This window comes from Pristiophorus japonicus, chromosome 28 (genome assembly GCF_044704955.1).
Source record: "Pristiophorus japonicus isolate sPriJap1 chromosome 28, sPriJap1.hap1, whole genome shotgun sequence".
Lineage (NCBI taxonomy): Eukaryota > Metazoa > Chordata > Chondrichthyes > Pristiophoridae > Pristiophorus > Pristiophorus japonicus.
In genome coordinates, this window is record NC_092004.1 from 16,987,212 (window position 1) to 17,006,189 (window position 18,978).

At 44.7% G+C, this 18,978-nt stretch overlaps 14 non-coding genes across 14 annotated transcripts; all 14 read right to left on the reverse strand.

The window, feature by feature from the left end:
* Positions 1 to 2,769: 2,769 nt before the first annotated feature.
* trnaf-gaa (transfer RNA phenylalanine (anticodon GAA)) lies at positions 2,770 to 2,842 on the reverse strand. The gene has a single exon. It is a non-coding gene; the product is annotated as a tRNA-Phe (tRNA).
* Positions 2,843 to 4,068: 1,226 nt separating this feature from the next.
* Positions 4,069 to 4,140, reverse strand: trnae-cuc (transfer RNA glutamic acid (anticodon CUC)). The gene has a single exon. It is a non-coding gene; the product is annotated as a tRNA-Glu (tRNA).
* Positions 4,141 to 5,056: 916 nt separating this feature from the next.
* On the reverse strand, positions 5,057 to 5,129 carry trnaf-gaa (transfer RNA phenylalanine (anticodon GAA)). The gene has a single exon. It is a non-coding gene; the product is annotated as a tRNA-Phe (tRNA).
* Positions 5,130 to 6,362: 1,233 nt separating this feature from the next.
* On the reverse strand, positions 6,363 to 6,434 carry trnae-cuc (transfer RNA glutamic acid (anticodon CUC)). Its single transcript has one exon. It is a non-coding gene; the product is annotated as a tRNA-Glu (tRNA).
* Positions 6,435 to 7,351: 917 nt separating this feature from the next.
* trnaf-gaa (transfer RNA phenylalanine (anticodon GAA)) lies at positions 7,352 to 7,424 on the reverse strand. Its single transcript has one exon. It is a non-coding gene; the product is annotated as a tRNA-Phe (tRNA).
* Positions 7,425 to 8,657: 1,233 nt separating this feature from the next.
* trnae-cuc (transfer RNA glutamic acid (anticodon CUC)) lies at positions 8,658 to 8,729 on the reverse strand. Its single transcript has one exon. It is a non-coding gene; the product is annotated as a tRNA-Glu (tRNA).
* Positions 8,730 to 9,646: 917 nt separating this feature from the next.
* trnaf-gaa (transfer RNA phenylalanine (anticodon GAA)) lies at positions 9,647 to 9,719 on the reverse strand. Its single transcript has one exon. It is a non-coding gene; the product is annotated as a tRNA-Phe (tRNA).
* A 1,233-nt stretch (positions 9,720 to 10,952) lies between these two features.
* On the reverse strand, positions 10,953 to 11,024 carry trnae-cuc (transfer RNA glutamic acid (anticodon CUC)). The gene has a single exon. It is a non-coding gene; the product is annotated as a tRNA-Glu (tRNA).
* A 917-nt stretch (positions 11,025 to 11,941) lies between these two features.
* Positions 11,942 to 12,014, reverse strand: trnaf-gaa (transfer RNA phenylalanine (anticodon GAA)). The gene has a single exon. It is a non-coding gene; the product is annotated as a tRNA-Phe (tRNA).
* Positions 12,015 to 13,247: 1,233 nt separating this feature from the next.
* On the reverse strand, positions 13,248 to 13,319 carry trnae-cuc (transfer RNA glutamic acid (anticodon CUC)). Its single transcript has one exon. It is a non-coding gene; the product is annotated as a tRNA-Glu (tRNA).
* A 917-nt stretch (positions 13,320 to 14,236) lies between these two features.
* trnaf-gaa (transfer RNA phenylalanine (anticodon GAA)) lies at positions 14,237 to 14,309 on the reverse strand. The gene has a single exon. It is a non-coding gene; the product is annotated as a tRNA-Phe (tRNA).
* A 2,222-nt stretch (positions 14,310 to 16,531) lies between these two features.
* Positions 16,532 to 16,604, reverse strand: trnaf-gaa (transfer RNA phenylalanine (anticodon GAA)). The gene has a single exon. It is a non-coding gene; the product is annotated as a tRNA-Phe (tRNA).
* A 1,233-nt stretch (positions 16,605 to 17,837) lies between these two features.
* Positions 17,838 to 17,909, reverse strand: trnae-cuc (transfer RNA glutamic acid (anticodon CUC)). Its single transcript has one exon. It is a non-coding gene; the product is annotated as a tRNA-Glu (tRNA).
* Positions 17,910 to 18,826: 917 nt separating this feature from the next.
* On the reverse strand, positions 18,827 to 18,899 carry trnaf-gaa (transfer RNA phenylalanine (anticodon GAA)). Its single transcript has one exon. It is a non-coding gene; the product is annotated as a tRNA-Phe (tRNA).
* Between the last annotated feature and the right edge of the window lie 79 nt (positions 18,900 to 18,978).

The following is an 18,978-nucleotide window of genomic DNA, read 5'->3' on the forward strand; positions in this document are numbered from 1 at the left end:
AAGCAATGGCTGTTATTCCAAATAATTCCCATCCCTTGGGATTCCGTGTGGATTTGTTTCGTTATGAAGATTTCATTGTAAAAGTTACTAAAAAACGAATAAAAATTATGAAAAATTGGGATGGCCTGTACGGGGATCGGGCCCGCTCTCTTAGGCTTTATTAATACCACGCCCGAACCGAACGCTTTAACCGGCAACAAACTGCTCTAGTGCTGCGTGAAAGCCCAGCCTGAGATGATTTTGTATCCGGCACACACTGGGATATAGAGTTACTGCATAAGAATTGAACACATCGCATCGCTTAAACATTGTTCACTCGTCATATACAAAACTGGGCAGAGTAAAATAGAAAGTAACAGAAAAAGAGCGCTGAATCTAAAAAAAATCACGTCGAAAATTAGTATCACGCAACCGCTGAACAGCCCATCCCTCAAGCATTGTCTCGATATCAAACCAGCTTCTCCCCTGAAAATGAAGGAAAGGCAAAATCACCACATATTGCCGAAACCCGGGACCTTTAGATCTTCAGTCTAACGCTCGCCCAACTGAGCTATTTCGGCCCGACAGAAAACCAAGCAAAACTTTCTCACACCTTTTTGAAAGAAAACTTAAACCCCGGAAGGAATTGCCCCGCACACTCAGTCCTCATTTCGGGGCAATGGCTCCCAAACACATCTCGGAGCTCCAGATGTGTCCATGTAATGTATAATGATATTGAAAATCTTAATGCTCATGTTAATTTATCACTGCCCACGATCCAGGCACTCTCTGATTCCGGTATTGTGCACGTTGCTAAGTTGAAAATGTGCATTTTTCCGCACTTGGAATGAATTGACTGATAGCCGGGCTGTGATACGCTCGGTTTGTTCGGGTGATGCCGCGCAAGAACGTGCATCGAAGAATAATGATCATTGTGATTGTTCTCACACTGCACTTAAATGTTGGCAAACCGTACAGTCTCAATCAGCAATTGTAGTTCCATATGTTCATTTAATGTTCTGCTGAAGTGTTCATAAAGACACAAAGATTGCACACCAGGTTAGATCTCACAGTGAAATATACTGGAGAGTTTATAACTGTTTCAGAACATAACATGTCAGTAAAATTCCCCGTTCTGTTCTCGGCACTGATGGGTTGTGAAAGGGAGACGGGCCGAAGTCCTATTGAGCCGCACTGACCCCGAGCCAAGCTGACATTAAAGCAGGTTCAGTCCTTAGCAGTGATATGATGAAGAGAGATAAGAGTCGCGAATCAACGAGAGATTTAACGTTAGTGATGGTGAATCTCGGTTAGATCAAAAACTCCATAAATTCTCTGCCGGGAAATTCAGATCTTGCAAATCGCCTGTGAACGCTAAACATTGACACGCAGTGAGCCAATGTGTAATATAGAAGGGGCCCAGGCCAAATGAATGCTCAAGGATAAGTTATCAGTGCCCATGGTCCAGGCATTCCCTGATTCCAGTCTTGCACACTTTGCGAAGTTTAAAATGCTGAATATTTCCACAGTGGCAATGCTTTGATTGATGATAAGCTCGAGTGAAGTGGCGCAAATAGGTACCTGGAAGACTAAAGAAAGCCTTGATTGGCAAAATTTAAGTTGTTTTTCAGCAATTGCAGTTCCAATTGTTGACCGAGATCTTGTCATTTAGTGCAGACTTTAAAACAGAAGTGTCTGTTGTATCACGACGCGCTGCTGATGATTGGGGCAACAACAGCGAGGTGAGCTGCAAGCTTGTTCAGGAGCAGCATTGCATTTCGAAGCACCGCAAATACAATGTTCCCTGACCAGAAATCGAACCTGGGCCGCGGCGGTGAGATCGCCGAATCCTAACCACTAGACCACCAGGGAAGCTGCTGCAAACGTCTGTGCCAGCAAACAGACCAACCCAGTCTTTCCTCCTTGCTGTTTCAAAAATTCTCATCACATTCGCGCCAGGGAAAACTGTTCGCAGCAAATGGCAGGTTTTGTGGAGAACACCAAAGACATGTCCGCGCAATCACAACGTTAAGTGCGGCCAGGCTTCCACTGAAATCCATTTCATTCTCTCCTTTTTCCGGGAATTTTCACTCTCGGTACCGTGTGAACATTTCATTTGGTGTTTTTGTCCTGACCTGCAGCCTTTTGCCCATCAAGGGCGACAGAACCGTTCTGTCTGTCTGTTCTGCTTTTCACCATTGACGGGAACAGGTCTCCAGTTCATCGGTTATCAGCAAAGCAAGAAACACGTTATGAGTAGAAAGTTGTGCTCTGCACACCGTCGGCAAAGAAGCAATGGCTGTTATTCCAAATAATTCCCATTCCTTGGGATTCCGTGTGGATTTGTTTCGTTATGAAGATTTGATTGTAAAAGTTACTAAAAACCGAATAAAAATTTTGAAAAATTGGGATGGCCCATACGGGGATCGGGCCCGCGCTCTTGGCTTTATTAATACCACGCCCGAAACGACCGATTTAACCGGCAACAAAATGCCCGAGGGCTGCGTGAAAGCACAGCCTGAGATGATTTTGTATCCGCCACACACTGGGTGATAGAGTTACTTCATAAGAATTGAACACATCGCATCGCTTAAACATTGTTCACTCTTCATATACAAAACTGGGCAGAGTATAAATAGAAAGTAACAGAAAAAGAGCGCTGAATCTAAAAAAATGTCATGTCCAAAATTAGTATCACGCCACCGCTGAACAGCCCATCCCTCAAGCACTGTCTCGATATCAAACCAGCTTCTCCCCTGAAAATGAAGGAAACGCAAAATCACCAGATATTGCCGAAACCCGGGATTGAACCAGGGACCTTTAGATCTTCAGTCTAACGCTCTCCCAACTGAGCTATTTCGGCCCGACAGAAAACGAAGCAAAACTTTCTCGCACCTTTTTGAAAGAAAACTTAAACCCCGGTAGGAATAGTACCGCACACTCAGTCCTCATTTCGGGGCAATGGCTCGCAAACACATCTCGGAGCTCGGGATGTGTTCATGTAATGTATAATGATATTGAAAATCTTTATGCTCATTTTAATTTATCACTGCCCACGATCCAGGCACTCTCTGATTCCGGGATTGTGCACGTTGCTAACTTGAAAATGTGCATTTTTCCGCTCTGGCAATGAATTGACTGATAGCCGGGCTGTGATCTGCTCGGTTTGTTCGGGTGATGTCGCGCAAGAACGTACATGGAAGAATAATGATCATTGTGATTGTTCTCACACTGCACTTAAATGTTGGCAAACCGTACAGTCTCAATCAGCAATTGTAGTTCCATATGTTCATTTAATGTTCTGCTGAAGTGTTCATAAAGACACAAAGATTGCATACCAGGCCAGATCTCACAGTGTTGAAGACACATTGAAATATACTGGAGAGTTTATAACTGATTCAGAACATAACATGTCAGTAAAATTCTGCGTTCTGTTCTCGGCACTGATGGGTTGTCAAAAGGAGACGGGCCGAAGTCCTATTGAGCCGCACTGACCTCGAGCCAAGGTGAAATTAAAGCAAGTTCAGTCCTTAGCAGTGATATGATGAAGAGAGATAAGAGTCGCGAATCAAGGAGAGATTTAACGTTAGTGATGGTGAATCTCGGTTTGATGAAAAACTCCATGAATTCTCTGCCGGGAAATTCAGATCTTGCAAATCGCCTGTGAACGCTAAACATTGACACGCAGTGAGCCAATGTGCAATATAGAAGGGGCCCAGGCCAAATGAATGCTCAAGGATAAGTTATCGGTCCCCAGGCATTCCCTGATTCCAGTCTTGCACACTTTGCGAAGTTTAAAATGCTGAATATTTCCACAGTGGCAATGCTTTGATTGATGATAAGCTCGAGTGATGTGGCGCAAATAGGTACCTGGAAGACTAAAGAAAGCCATGATTGGCAAAATTTACGTTGTCTTTCAGCAATTGTAGTTCCACTTGTTGAGCGAGATCTTGTCATTTAGTGCAGACTTTAAAACAGAAGTGTCTGTTGTATCACGACGCGCTGCTGATGATTGGGGCAACAACAGCAAGGTGAGCTGCAAGCTTGTTCAGGAGCAGCATTGCATTTCGAAGCAACGCAAGTACAATGTTCCCTGACCGGGAATCGAACCCGGGCCGCGGCGGTGAGAGCGCCGAATCCTAACCACGAGACCACCAGGGAAGCTGCTGCAAACGTCTGTGCCAGCAAACAGACCAACCCAGTCTTTCCTCCTTGCTTTTTCGAAATTTTCATCACATTCGCGCCAGGGAAAACTGTTCGCAGCAAAAAGCAGTTTTTGTGGAGAACACCAAAGACATGTCCGCGCAATCACAGCGTTAAGTTCGGCTAGGCATCCACTGAAATCCATTTCATTCTCTCCTTTTTCCGGGAATTTTCACTCTCGGTACCGTGTGAACATTTCATTTGGTGTTTTTGTCCTGAATGGAAGCCTTTTGCCCATCAAGGGCGACAGAATCGTTCTGTCTGTCTGTTCTGCTTTTAACCATTGCCGGGAACTGGTCTCCAGTTCATCGGTTATCAGCAAAGCAAAAACACGTTATGAACAGAAAGTTGTGCTCTGCACACCGTCGGCAAAGAAGCAATGGCTGTTATTCCAAATAATTCCCATCCCTTGGGATTGCGTGTGGATTTGTTTCGTTATGAAGATTTGATTGTAAATGTTACTAAAAACCGAATAAAAATTATGAAAAATTGCGATGGCCCATACGGGGATCGGCCCCGCGCTCTTGGCTTTATTAATACCACGCCCTAAACGACCGATTTAAACGGCAACAAAATGCCCTAGGGCTGCGTGAAAGCCCAGCCTGAGATGATTTTGTATCCGGCACACACTGGGTGATAGAGTTACTTCATAAGAATTGAACACATCGCATCGCTTAAACATTGTTCACTCTTCATATACAAAACTGGGCAGAGTATAAATAGAAAGTAACAGAAAAAGAGCGCTGAATCTAAAAAAATGTCATGTCCAAAATTAGTATCACGCCACCGCTGAACAGCCCATCCCTCAAGCACTGTCTCGATATCAAACCAGCTTCTCCCCTGAAAATGAAGGAAACGCAAAATCACCAGATATTGCCGAAACCCGGGATTGAACCAGGGACCTTTAGATCTTCAGTCTAACGCTCTCCCAACTGAGCTATTTCGGCCCGACAGAAAACGAAGCAAAACTTTCTCGCACCTTTTTGAAAGAAAACTTAAACCCCGGTAGGAATAGTACCGCACACTCAGTCCTCATTTCGGGGCAATGGCTCGCAAACACATCTCGGAGCTCGGGATGTGTTCATGTAATGTATAATGATATTGAAAATCTTTATGCTCATGTTAATTTATCACTGCCCACGATCCAGGCACTCTCTGATTCCGGGATTGTGCACGTTGCTAACTTGAAAATGTGCATTTTTCCGCTCTGGCAATGAATTGACTGATAGCCGGGCTGTGATCTGCTCGGTTTGTTCGGGTGATGCCGCGCAAGAACGTACATGGAAGAATAATGATCATTGTGATTGTTCTCACACTGCACTTAAATGTTGGCAAACCGTACAGTCTCAATCAGCAATTGTAGTTCCATATGTTCATTTAATGTTCTGCTGAAGTGTTCATAAAGACACAAAGATTGCATACCAGGCCAGATCTCACAGTGTTGAAGACACAGTGAAATATACTGGAGAGTTTATAACTGATTCAGAACATAACATGTCAGTAAAATTCCCCGTTCTGTTCTCGGCACTGATGGGTTATCAAAAGGAGACGGGCCGAAGTCCTATTGAGCCGCACTGACCTCGAGCCAAGGTGAAATTAAAGCAAGTTCAGTCCTTAGCAGTGATATGATGAAGAGAGATAAGAGTCGCGAATCAAGGAGAGATTTAACGTTAGTGATGGTGAATCTCGGTTTGATGAAAAACTCCATGAATTCTCTGCCGGGAAATTCAGATCTTGCAAATCGCCTGTGAACGCTAAACATTGACACGCAGTGAGCCAATGTGCAATATAGAAGGGGCCCAGGCCAAATGAATGCTCAAGGATAAGTTATCGGTCCCCATGGTCCAAGCATTCCCTGATTCCAGTCTTGCACACTTTGCGAAGTTTAAAATGCTGAATATTTCCACAGTGGCAATGCTTTGATTGATGATAAGCTCGAGTGATGTGGCGCAAATAGGTACCTGGAAGACTAAAGAAAGCCATGATTGGCAAAATTTACGTTGTCTTTCAGCAATTGTAGTTCCACTTGTTGAGCGAGATCTTGTCATTTAGTGCAGACTTTAAAACAGAAGTGTCTGTTGTATCACGACGCGCTGCTGATGATTGGGGCAACAACAGCAAGGTGAGCTGCAAGCTTGTTCAGGAGCAGCATTGCATTTCGAAGCAACGCAAATACAATGTTCCCTGACCGGGAATCGAACCCAGGCAGCGGCGGTGAGAGCGCCGAATCCTAACCACTAGACCACCAGGGAAGCTGCAGCAAACGTCTGTGCCAGCAAACAGACCAACCCAGTCTTTCCTCCTTGCTTTTTCGAAATTTACATCACATTCGCGCCAGGGAAAACTGTTCGCAGCAAAAAGCAGTTTTTGTGGAGAACACCAAAGACATGTCCGCGCAATCACAGCGTTAAGTGCGGCTAGGCATCCACTGAAATCCATTTCATTCTCTCCTTTTTCCGGCAATTTTCACTCTCGGTACCGTGTGAACATTTCATTTGGTGTTTTTGTCCTTAACTGAAGCCTTTTGCCCATCAAGGGCGACAGAACCATTCTGTCTGTCTGTTCTGCTTTTAACCATTGCCGGGAACTGGTCTCCAGTTCATCGGTTATCAGCAAAGCAAGAAACACGTTATGAACAGAAAGTTGTGCTCTGCACACCGTCGGCAAAGAAGCAATGGCTGTTATTCCAAATAATTCCCATCCCTTGGGATTGCGTGTGGATTTGTTTCGTTATGAAGATTTGATTGTAAATGTTACTAAAAACCGAATAAAAATTATGAAAAATTGCGATGGCCCATACGGGGATCGGCCCCGCGCTCTTGGCTTTATTAATACCACGCCCTAAACGACCGATTGAAACGGCAACAAAATGCCCCAGGGCTGCGTGAAAGCCCAGCCTGAGATGATTTTGTATCCGGCACACACTGGGTGATAGAGTTACTTCATAAGAATTGAACACATCGCATCGCTTAAACATTGTTCACTCTTCATATACAAAACTGGGCAGAGTATAAATAGAAAGTAACAGAAAAAGAGCGCTGAATCTAAAAAAATGTCATGTCCAAAATTAGTATCACGCCACCGCTGAACAGCCCATCCCTCAAGCACTGTCTCGATATCAAACCAGCTTCTCCCCTGAAAATGAAGGAAACGCAAAATCACCAGATATTGCCGAAACCCGGGATTGAACCAGGGACCTTTAGATCTTCAGTCTAACGCTCTCCCAACTAAGCTATTTCGGCCCGACAGAAAACGAAGCAAAACTTTCTCGCACCTTTTTGAAAGAAAACTTAAACCCCGGTAGGAATAGTACCGCACACTCAGTCCTCATTTCGGGGCAATGGCTCGCAAACACATCTCGGAGCTCGGGATGTGTTCATGTAATGTATAATGATATTGAAAATCTTTATGCTCATGTTAATTTATCACTGCCCACGATCCAGGCACTCTCTGATTCCGGGATTGTGCACGTTGCTAACTTGAAAATGTGCATTTTTCCGCTCTGGCAATGAATTGACTGATAGCCGGGCTGTGATCTGCTCGGTTTGTTCGGGTGATGCCGCGCAAGAACGTACATGGAAGAATAATGATCATTGTGATTGTTCTCACACTGCACTTAAATGTTGGCAAACCGTACAGTCTCAATCAGCAATTGTAGTTCCATATGTTCATTTAATGTTCTGCTGAAGTGTTCATAAAGACACAAAGATTGCATACCAGGCCAGATCTCACAGTGTTGAAGACACAGTGAAATATACTGGAGAGTTTATAACTGATTCAGAACATAACATGTCAGTAAAATTCCCCGTTCTGTTCTCGGCACTGATGGGTTATCAAAAGGAGACGGGCCGAAGTCCTATTGAGCCGCACTGACCTCGAGCCAAGGTGAAATTAAAGCAAGTTCAGTCCTTAGCAGTGATATGATGAAGAGAGATAAGAGTCGCGAATCAAGGAGAGATTTAACGTTAGTGATGGTGAATCTCGGTTTGATGAAAAACTCCATGAATTCTCTGCCGGGAAATTCAGATCTTGCAAATCGCCTGTGAACGCTAAACATTGACACGCAGTTAGCCAATGTGCAATATAGAAGGGGCCCAGGCCAAATGAATGCTCAAGGATAAGTTATCGGTCCCCATGGTCCAGGCATTCCCTGATTCCAGTCTTGCACACTTTGCGAAGTTTAAAATGCTGAATATTTCCACAGTGGCAATGCTTTGATTGATGATAAGCTCGAGTGATGTGGCGCAAATAGGTACCTGGAAGACTAAAGAAAGCCATGATTGGCAAAATTTACGTTGTCTTTCAGCAATTGTAGTTCCACTTGTTGAGCGAGATCTTGTCATTTAGTGCAGACTTTAAAACAGAAGTGTCTGTTGTATCACGACGCGCTGCTGATGATTGGGGCAACAACAGCAAGGTGAGCTGCAAGCTTGTTCAGGAGCAGCATTGCATTTCGAAGCAACGCAAATACAATGTTCCCTGACCGGGAATCGAACCCAGGCCGCGGCGGTGAGAGCGCCGAATCCTAACCACTAGACCACCAGGGAAGCTGCTGCAGACGTCTGTGCCAGCAAACAGACCAACCCAGTCTTTCCTCCTTGCTTTTTCGAAATTTTCATCACATTCGCGCCAGGGAAAACTGTTCGCAGCAAAAAGCAGTTTTTGTGGAGAACACCAAAGACATGTCCGCGCAATCACAGCGTTAAGTGCGGCTAGGCATCCACTGAAATCCATTTCATTCTCTCCTTTTTCCGGGAATTTTCACTCTCGGTACCGTGTGAACATTTCATTTGGTGTTTTTGTCCTGAACTGAAGCCTTTTGCCCATGAAGGGCGACAGAACCGTTCTGTCTGTCTGTTCTGCTTTTAACCATTGCCGGGAACTGGTCTCCAGTTCATCGGTTATCAGCAAAGCAAGAAACACGTTATGAACAGAAAGTTGTGCTCTGCACACCGTCGGCAAAGAAGCAATGGCTGTTATTCCAAATAATTCCCATCCCTTGGGATTGCGTGTGGATTTGTTTCGTTATGAAGATTTGATTGTAAATGTTACTAAAAACCGAATAAAAATTATGAAAAATTGCGATGGCCCATACGGGGATCGGCCCCGCGCTCTTGGCTTTATTAATACCACGCCCTAAACGACCGATTTAAACGGCAACAAAATGCCCTAGGGCTGCGTGAAAGCCCAGCCTGAGATGATTTTGTATCCGGCACACACTGGGTGATAGAGTTACTTCATAAGAATTGAACACATCGCATCGCTTAAACATTGTTCACTCTTCATATACAAAACTGGGCAGAGTATAAATAGAAAGTAACAGAAAAAGAGCGCTGAATCTAAAAAAATGTCATGTCCAAAATTAGTATCACGCCACCGCTGAACAGCCCATCCCTCAAGCACTGTCTCGATATCAAACCAGCTTCTCCCCTGAAAATGAAGGAAACGCAAAATCACCAGATATTGCCGAAACCCGGGATTGAACCAGGGACCTTTAGATCTTCAGTCTAACGCTCTCCCAACTGAGCTATTTCGGCCCGACAGAAAACGAAGCAAAACTTTCTCGCACCTTTTTGAAAGAAAACTTAAACCCCGGTAGGAATAGTACCGCACACTCAGTCCTCATTTCGGGGCAATGGCTCGCAAACACATCTCGGAGCTCGGGATGTGTTCATGTAATGTATAATGATATTGAAAATCTTTATGCTCATGTTAATTTATCACTGCCCACGATCCAGGCACTCTCTGATTCCGGGATTGTGCAGGTTGCTAACTTGAAAATGTGCATTTTTCCGCTCTGGCAATGAATTGACTGATAGCCGGGCTGTGATCTGCTCGGTTTGTTCGGGTGATGCCGCGCAAGAACGTACTTGGAAGAATAATGATCATTGTGATTGTTCTCACACTGCACTTAAATGTTGGCAAACCGTACAGTCTCAATCAGCAATTGTAGTTCCATATGTTCATTTAATGTTCTGCTGAAGTGTTCATAAAGACACACAGATTGCATACCAGGCCAGATCTCACAGTGTTGAAGACACAGTGAAATATACTGGAGAGTTTATAACTGTTTCAGAACATAACATGTCAGTAAAATTCCCCGTTCTGTTCTCGGCACTGATGGGTTGTGAAAGGGAGACTGGCCGAAGTCCGATTGAGCCGCACTGACCCCGAGCCAAGGTGAAATTAAAGTAGGTTCAGTCCTTAGCAGTGATATGATGAAGAGAGATAAGAGTCGCGAATCAAGGAGAGGTTTAACGTTAGTGATGGTGAATCTCGGTTTGATGAAAAACTCCATGAATTCTCTGCCGGGAAATTCAGATCTTGCAAATCGCCTGTGAACGCTAAACATTGACACGCAGTGAGCCAATGTGCAATATAGAAGGGGCCCAGGCCAAATGAATGCTCAAGGATAAGTTATCGGTCCCCATGGTCCAGGCATTCCCTGATTCCAGTCTTGCACACTTTGCGAAGTTTAAAATGCTGAATATTTCCACAGTGGCAATGCTTTGATTGATGATAAGCTCGAGTGATGTGGCGCAAATAGGTACCTGGAAGACTAAAGAAAGCCATGATTGGCAAAATTTACGTTGTCTTTCAGCAATTGTAGTTCCACTTGTTGTGCGAGATCTTGTCATTTAGTGCAGACTTTAAAACAGAAGTGTCTGTTGTATCACGACGCGCTGCTGATGATTGGGGCAACAACAGCAAGGTGAGCTGCAAGCTTGTTCAGGAGCAGCATTGCATTTCGAAGCAACGCAAATACAATGTTCCCTGACCGGGAATCGAACCCAAGCCGCGGCGGTGAGAGCGCCGAATCCGAACCACTAGACCACCAGGGAAGCTGCTGCAGACGTCTGTGCCAGCAAACAGACCAACCCAGTCTTTCCTCCTTGCTTTTTCGAAATTTTCATCACATTCGCGCCAGGGAAAACTGTTCGCAGCAAAAAGCAGTTTTTGTGGAGAACACCAAAGACATGTCCGCGCAATCACAGCGTTAAGTGCGGCTAGGCATCCACTGAAATCCATTTCATTCTCTCCTTTTTCCGGGAATTTTCACTCTCGGTACCGTGTGAACATTTCATTTGGTGTTTTTGTCCTGAACTGAAGCCTTTTGCCCATGAAGGGCGACAGAACCGTTCTGTCTGTCTGTTCTGCTTTTAACCATTGCCGGGAACTGGTCTCCAGTTCATCGGTTATCAGCAAAGCAAGAAACACGTTATGAACAGAAAGTTGTGCTCTGCACACCGTCGGCAAAGAAGCAATGGCTGTTATTCCAAATAATTCCCATCCCTTGGGATTGCGTGTGGATTTGTTTCGTTATGAAGATTTGATTGTAAATGTTACTAAAAACCGAATAAAAATTATGAAAAATTGCGATGGCCCATACGGGGATCGGCCCCGCGCTCTTGGCTTTATTAATACCACGCCCTAAACGACCGATTTAAACGGCAACAAAATGCCCTAGGGCTGCGTGAAAGCCCAGCCTGAGATGATTTTGTATCCGGCACACACTGGGTGATAGAGTTACTTCATAAGAATTGAACACATCGCATCGCTTAAACATTGTTCACTCTTCATATACAAAACTGGGCAGAGTATAAATAGAAAGTAACAGAAAAAGAGCGCTGAATCTAAAAAAATGTCATGTCCAAAATTAGTATCACGCCACCGCTGAACAGCCCATCCCTCAAGCACTGTCTCGATATCAAACCAGCTTCTCCCCTGAAAATGAAGGAAACGCAAAATCACCAGATATTGCCGAAACCCGGGATTGAACCAGGGACCTTTAGATCTTCAGTCTAACGCTCTCCCAACTGAGCTATTTCGGCCCGACAGAAAACGAAGCAAAACTTTCTCGCACCTTTTTGAAAGAAAACTTAAACCCCGGTAGGAATAGTACCGCACACTCAGTCCTCATTTCGGGGCAATGGCTCGCAAACACATCACGGAGCTCGGGATGTGTTCATGTAATGTATAATGATATTGAAAATCTTTATGCTCATGTTAATTTATCACTGCCCACGATCCAGGCACTCTCTGATTCCGGGATTGTGCAGGTTGCTAACTTGAAAATGTGCATTTTTCCGCTCTGGCAATGAATTGACTGATAGCCGGGCTGTGATCTGCTCGGTTTGTTCGGGTGATGCCGCGCAAGAACGTACTTGGAAGAATAATGATCATTGTGATTGTTCTCACACTGCACTTAAATGTTGGCAAACCGTACAGTCTCAATCAGCAATTGTAGTTCCATATGTTCATTTAATGTTCTGCTGAAGTGTTCATAAAGACACACAGATTGCATACCAGGCCAGATCTCACAGTGTTGAAGACACAGTGAAATATACTGGAGAGTTTATAACTGTTTCAGAACATAACATGTCAGTAAAATTCCCCGTTCTGTTCTCGGCACTGATGGGTTGTGAAAGGGAGACTGGCCGAAGTCCGATTGAGCCGCACTGACCCCGAGCCAAGGTGAAATTAAAGTAGGTTCAGTCCTTAGCAGTGATATGATGAAGAGAGATAAGAGTCGCGAATCAAGGAGAGGTTTAACGTTAGTGATGGTGAATCTCGGTTTGATGAAAAACTCCATGAATTCTCTGCCGGGAAATTCAGATCTTGCAAATCGCCTGTGAACGCTAAACATTGACACGCAGTGAGCCAATGTGCAATATAGAAGGGGCCCAGGCCAAATGAATGCTCAAGGATAAGTTATCGGTCCCCATGGTCCAGGCATTCCCTGATTCCAGTCTTGCACACTTTGCGAAGTTTAAAATGCTGAATATTTCCACAGTGGCAATGCTTTGATTGATGATAAGCTCGAGTGATGTGGCGCAAATAGGTACCTGGAAGACTAAAGAAAGCCATGATTGGCAAAATTTACGTTGTCTTTCAGCAATTGTAGTTCCACTTGTTGTGCGAGATCTTGTCATTTAGTGCAGACTTTAAAACAGAAGTGTCTGTTGTATCACGACGCGCTGCTGATGATTGGGGCAACAACAGCAAGGTGAGCTGCAAGCTTGTTCAGGAGCAGCATTGCATTTCGAAGCAACGCAAATACAATGTTCCCTGACCGGGAATCGAACCCAAGCCGCGGCGGTGAGAGCGCCGAATCCGAACCACTAGACCACCAGGGAAGCTGCTGCAGACGTCTGTGCCAGCAAACAGACCAACCCAGTCTTTCCTCCTTGCTTTTTCGAAATTTTCATCACATTCGCGCCAGGGAAAACTGTTCGCAGCAAAAAGCAGTTTTTGTGGAGAACACCAAAGACATGTCCGCGCAATCACAGCGTTAAGTGCGGCTAGGCATCCACTGAAATCCATTTCATTCTCTCCTTTTTCCGGGAATTTTCACTCTCGGTACCGTGTGAACATTTCATTTGGTGTTTTTGTCCTGAACTGAAGCCTTTTGCCCATGAAGGGCGACAGAACCGTTCTGTCTGTCTGTTCTGCTTTTAACCATTGCCGGGAACTGGTCTCCAGTTCATCGGTTATCAGCAAAGCAAGAAACACGTTATGAACAGAAAGTTGTGCTCTGCACACCGTCGGCAAATAAGCAATGGCTGTTATTCCAAATAATTCCCATCCCTTGGGATTGCGTGTGGATTTGTTTCGTTATGAAGATTTGATTGTAAATGTTACTAAAAACCGAATAAAAATTATGAAAAATTGCGATGGCCCATACGGGGATCGGCCCCGCGCTCTTGGCTTTATTAATACCACGCCCTAAACGACCGATTTAAACGGCAACAAAATGCCCTAGGGCTGCGTGAAAGCCCAGCCTGAGATGATTTTGTATCCGGCACACACTGGGTGATAGAGTTACTTCATAAGAATTGAACACATCGCATCGCTTAAACATTGTTCACTCTTCATATACAAAACTGGGCAGAGTATAAATAGAAAGTAACAGAAAAAGAGCGCTGAATCTAAAAAAATGTCATGTCCAAAATTAGTATCACGCCACCGCTGAACAGCCCATCCCTCAAGCACTGTCTCGATATCAAACCAGCTTCTCCCCTGAAAATGAAGGAAACGCAAAATCACCAGATATTGCCGAAACCCGGGATTGAACCAGGGACCTTTAGATCTTCAGTCTAACGCTCTCCCAACTGAGCTATTTCGGCCCGACAGAAAACGAAGCAAAACTTTCTCGCACCTTTTTGAAAGAAAACTTAAACCCCGGTAGGAATAGTACCGCACACTCAGTCCTCATTTCGGGGCAATGGCTCGCAAACACATCTCGGAGCTCGGGATGTGTTCATGTAATGTATAATGATATTGAAAATCTTTATGCTCATGTTAATTTATCACTGCCCACGATCCAGGCACTCTCTGATTCCGGGATTGTGCACGTTGCTAACTTGAAAATGTGCATTTTTCCGCTCTGGCAATGAATTGACTGATAGCCGGGCTGTGATCAGCTCGGTTTGTTCGGGTGATGCCGCGCAAGAACGTACATGGAAGAATAATGATCATTGTGATTGTTCTCACACTGCACTTAAATGTTGGCAAACCGTACAGTCTCAATCAGCAATTGTAGTTCCATATGTTCATTTAATGTTCTGCTGAAGTGTTCATAAAGACACAAAGATTGCATACCAGGCCAGATCTCACAGTGTTGAAGACACAGTGAAATATACTGGAGAGTTTATAACTGATTCAGAACATAACATGTCAGTAAAATTCCCCGTTCTGTTCTCGGCACTGATGGGTTGTCAAAAGGAGACGGGCCGCAGTCCTATTGAGCCGCACTGACCTCGAGCCAAGGTGAAATTAAAGCAGGTTCAGTCCTTAGCAGTGATATGATGAAGAGAGATAAGAGTCGCGAATCAAGGAGAGGTTTAACGTTAGTGATGGTGAATCTCGGTTTGATGAAAAACTCCATGAATTCTCTGCCGGGAAATTCAGATCTTGCAAATCGCCTGTGAACGCTAAACATTGACACGCAGTGAGCCAATGTGCAATATAGAAGGGGCCCAGGCCAAATGAATGCTCAAGGATAAGTTATCGGTCCCCATGGTCCAGGCATTCCCTGATTCCAGTCTTGCACACTTTGCGAAGTTTAAAATGCTGAATATTTCCACAGTGGCAATGCTTTGATTGATGATAAGCTCGAGTGATGTGGCGCAAATAGGTACCTGGAAGACTAAAGAAAGCCATGATTGGCAAAATTTACGTTGTCTTTCAGCAATTGTAGTTCCACTTGTTGTGCGAGATCTTGTCATTTAGTGCAGACTTTAAAACAGAAGTGTCTGTTGTATCACGACGCGCTGCTGATGATTGGGGCAACAACAGCAAGGTGAGCTGCAAGCTTGTTCAGGAGCAGCATTGCATTTCGAAGCAACGCAAATACAATGTTCCCTGACCGGGAATCGAACCCAAGCCGCGGCGGTGAGAGCGCCGAATCCTAACCACTAGACCACTAGGGAAGCTGCTGCAGACGTCTGTGCCAGCAAACAGACCAACCCAGTCTTTCCTCCTTGCTTTTTCGAAATTTTCATCACATTCGCGCCAGGGAAAACTGTTCGCAGCAAAAAGCAGTTTTTGTGGAGAACACCAAAGACATGTCCGCGCAATCACAGCGTTAAGTGCGGCTAGGCATCCACTGAAATCCATTTCATTCTCTCCTTTTTCCGGGAATTTTCACTCTCGGTACCGTGTGAACATTTCATTTGGTGTTTTTGTCCTGAACTGAAGCCTTTTGCCCATGAAGGGCGACAGAACCGTTCTGTCTGTCTGTTCTGCTTTTAACCATTGCCGGGAACTGGTCTCCAGTTCATCGGTTATCAGCAAAGCAAGAAACACGTTATGAACAGAAAGTTGTGCTCTGCACACCGTCGGCAAAGAAGCAATGGCTGTTATTCCAAATAATTCCCATCCCTTGGGATTGCGTGTGGATTTGTTTCGTTATGAAGATTTGATTGTAAATGTTACTAAAAACCGAATAAAAATTATGAAAAATTGCGATGGCCCATACGGGGATCGGCCCCGCGCTCTTGGCTTTATTAATACCACGCCCTAAACGACCGATTTAAACGGCAACAAAATGCCCTAGGGCTGCGTGAAAGCCCAGCCTGAGATGATTTTGTATCCGGCACACACTGGGTGATAGAGTTACTTCATAAGAATTGAACACATCGCATCGCTTAAACATTGTTCACTCTTCATATACAAAACTGGGCAGAGTATAAATAGAAAGTAACAGAAAAAGAGCGCTGAATCTAAAAAAATGTCATGTCCAAAATTAGTATCACGCCACCGCTGAACAGCCCATCCCTCAAGCACTGTCTCGATATCAAACCAGCTTCTCCCCTGAAAATGAAGGAAACGCAAAATCACCAGATATTGCCGAAACCCGGGATTGAACCAGGGACCTTTAGATCTTCAGTCTAACGCTCTCCCAACTGAGCTATTTCGGCCCGACAGAAAACGAAGCAAAACTTTCTCGCACCTTTTTGAAAGAAAACTTAAACCCCGGTAGGAATAGTACCGCACACTCAGTCCTCATTTCGGGGCAATGGCTCGCAAACACATCTCGGAGCTCGGGATGTTTTCATGTAATGTATAATGATATTGAAAATCTTTATGCTCATGTTAATTTATCACTGCCCACGATCCAGGCACTCTCTGATTCCCGGATTGTGCACGTTGCTAACTTGAAAATGTGCATTTTTCCGCTCTGGCAATGAATTGACTGATAGCCGGGCTGTGATCAGCTCGGTTTGTTCGGGTGATGCCGCGCAAGAACGTACATGGAAGAATAATGATCATTGTGATTGTTCTCACACTGCACTTAAATGTTGGCAAACCGTACAGTCTCAATCAGCAATTGTAGTTCCATATGTTCATTTAATGTTCTGCTGAAGTGTTCACAAAGACACAAAGATTGCATACCAGGCCAGATCTCACAGTGTTGAAGACACAGTGAAATATACTGGAGAGTTTATAACTGATTCAGAACATAACATGTCAGTAAAATTCCCCGTTCTGTTCTCGGCACTGATGGGTTGTCAAAAGGAGACGGGCCGCAGTCCGATTGAGCCGCACTGACCTCGAGCCAAGGTGAAATTAAAGCAGGTTCAGTCCTTAGCAGTGATATGATGAAGAGAGCTAAGAGTCGCGAATCAAGGAGAGGTTTAACGTTAGTGATGGTGAATCTCGGTTTGATGAAAAACTCCATGAATTCTCTGCCGGGAAATTCAGATCTTGCAAATCGCCTGTGAACGCTAAACATTGACACGCAGTGAGCCAATGTGCAATATAGAAGGGGCCCAGGCCAAATGAATGCTCAAGGATAAGTTATCGGTCCCCATGGTCCAGGCATTCCCTGATTCCAGTCTTGCACACTTTGCGAAGTTTAAAATGCTGAATATTTCCACAGTGGCAATGCTTTGATTGATGATAAGCTCGAGTGATGTGGCGCAAATAGGTACCTGGAAGACTAAAGAAAGCCATGATTGGCAAAATTTACGTTGTCTTTCAGCAATTGTAGTTCCACTTGTTGAGCGAGATCTTGTCATTTAGTGCAGACTTTAAAACAGAAGTGTCTGTTGTATCACGACGCGCTGCTGATGATTGGGGCAACAACAGCAAGGTGAGCTGCAAGCTTGTTCAGGAGCAGCATTGCATTTCGAAGCAACGCAAATACAATGTTCCCTAACCGGGAATCGAACCCAGGCCACGGCAGTGAGAGCGCCGAATCCTAACCACTAGACCACCAGGGAAGCTGCTGCAGACGTCTGTGCCAGCAAACAGACCAACCCAGTCTTTCCTCCTTGCTTTTTCGAAATTTTCATCACATTCGCGCCAGGGAAAACTGTTCGCAGCAAAAAGCAGTTTTTGTGGAGAACACCAAAGACATGTCCGCGCAATCACAGCGTTAAGTGCGGGTAGGCATCCACTGAAATCCATTTCATTCTCTCCTTTTTCCGGGAATTTTCACTCTCGGTACCGTGTGAACATTTCATTTGGTGTTTTTGTCCTGAACTGAAGCCTTTTGCCCATGAAGGGCGACAGAACCGTTCTGTCTGTCTGTTCTGCTTTTAACCATTGCCGGGAACTGGTCTCCAGTTCATCGGTTATCAGCAAAGCAAGAAACACGTTATGAACAGAAAGTTGTGCTCTGCACACCATCGGCAAAGAAGCAATGGCTGTTATTCCAAATAATTCCCATCCCTTGGGATTGCGTGTGGATTTGTTTCGTTATGAAGATTTGATTGTAAATGTTACTAAAAACCGAATAAAAATTATGAAAAATTGCGATGGCCCATACGGGGATCGGCCCCGCGCTCTTGGCTTTATTAATACCACGCCCTAAACGACCGATTTAAACGGCAACAAAATGCCCTAGGGCTGCGTGAAAGCCCAGCCTGAGATGATTTTGTATCCGGCGCACACTGGGTGATAGAGTTACTTCATAAGAATTGAACACATCGCATCGCTTAAACATTGTTCACTCTTCATATACAAAACTGGGCAGAGTATAAATAGAAAGTAACAGAAAAAGAGCGCTGAATCTAAAAAAATGTCATGTCCAAAATTAGTATCACGCCACCGCTGAACAGCCCATCCCTCAAGCACTGTCTCGATATCAAACCAGCTTCTCCCCTGAAAATGAAGGAAACGCAAAATCACCAGATATTGCCGAAACCCGGGATTGAACCAGGGACCTTTAGATCTTCAGTCTAACGCTCTCCCAACTGAGCTATTTCGGCCCGACAGAAAACGAAGCAAAACTTTCTCGCACCTTTTTGAAAGAAAACTTAAACCCCGGTAGGAATAGTACCGCACACT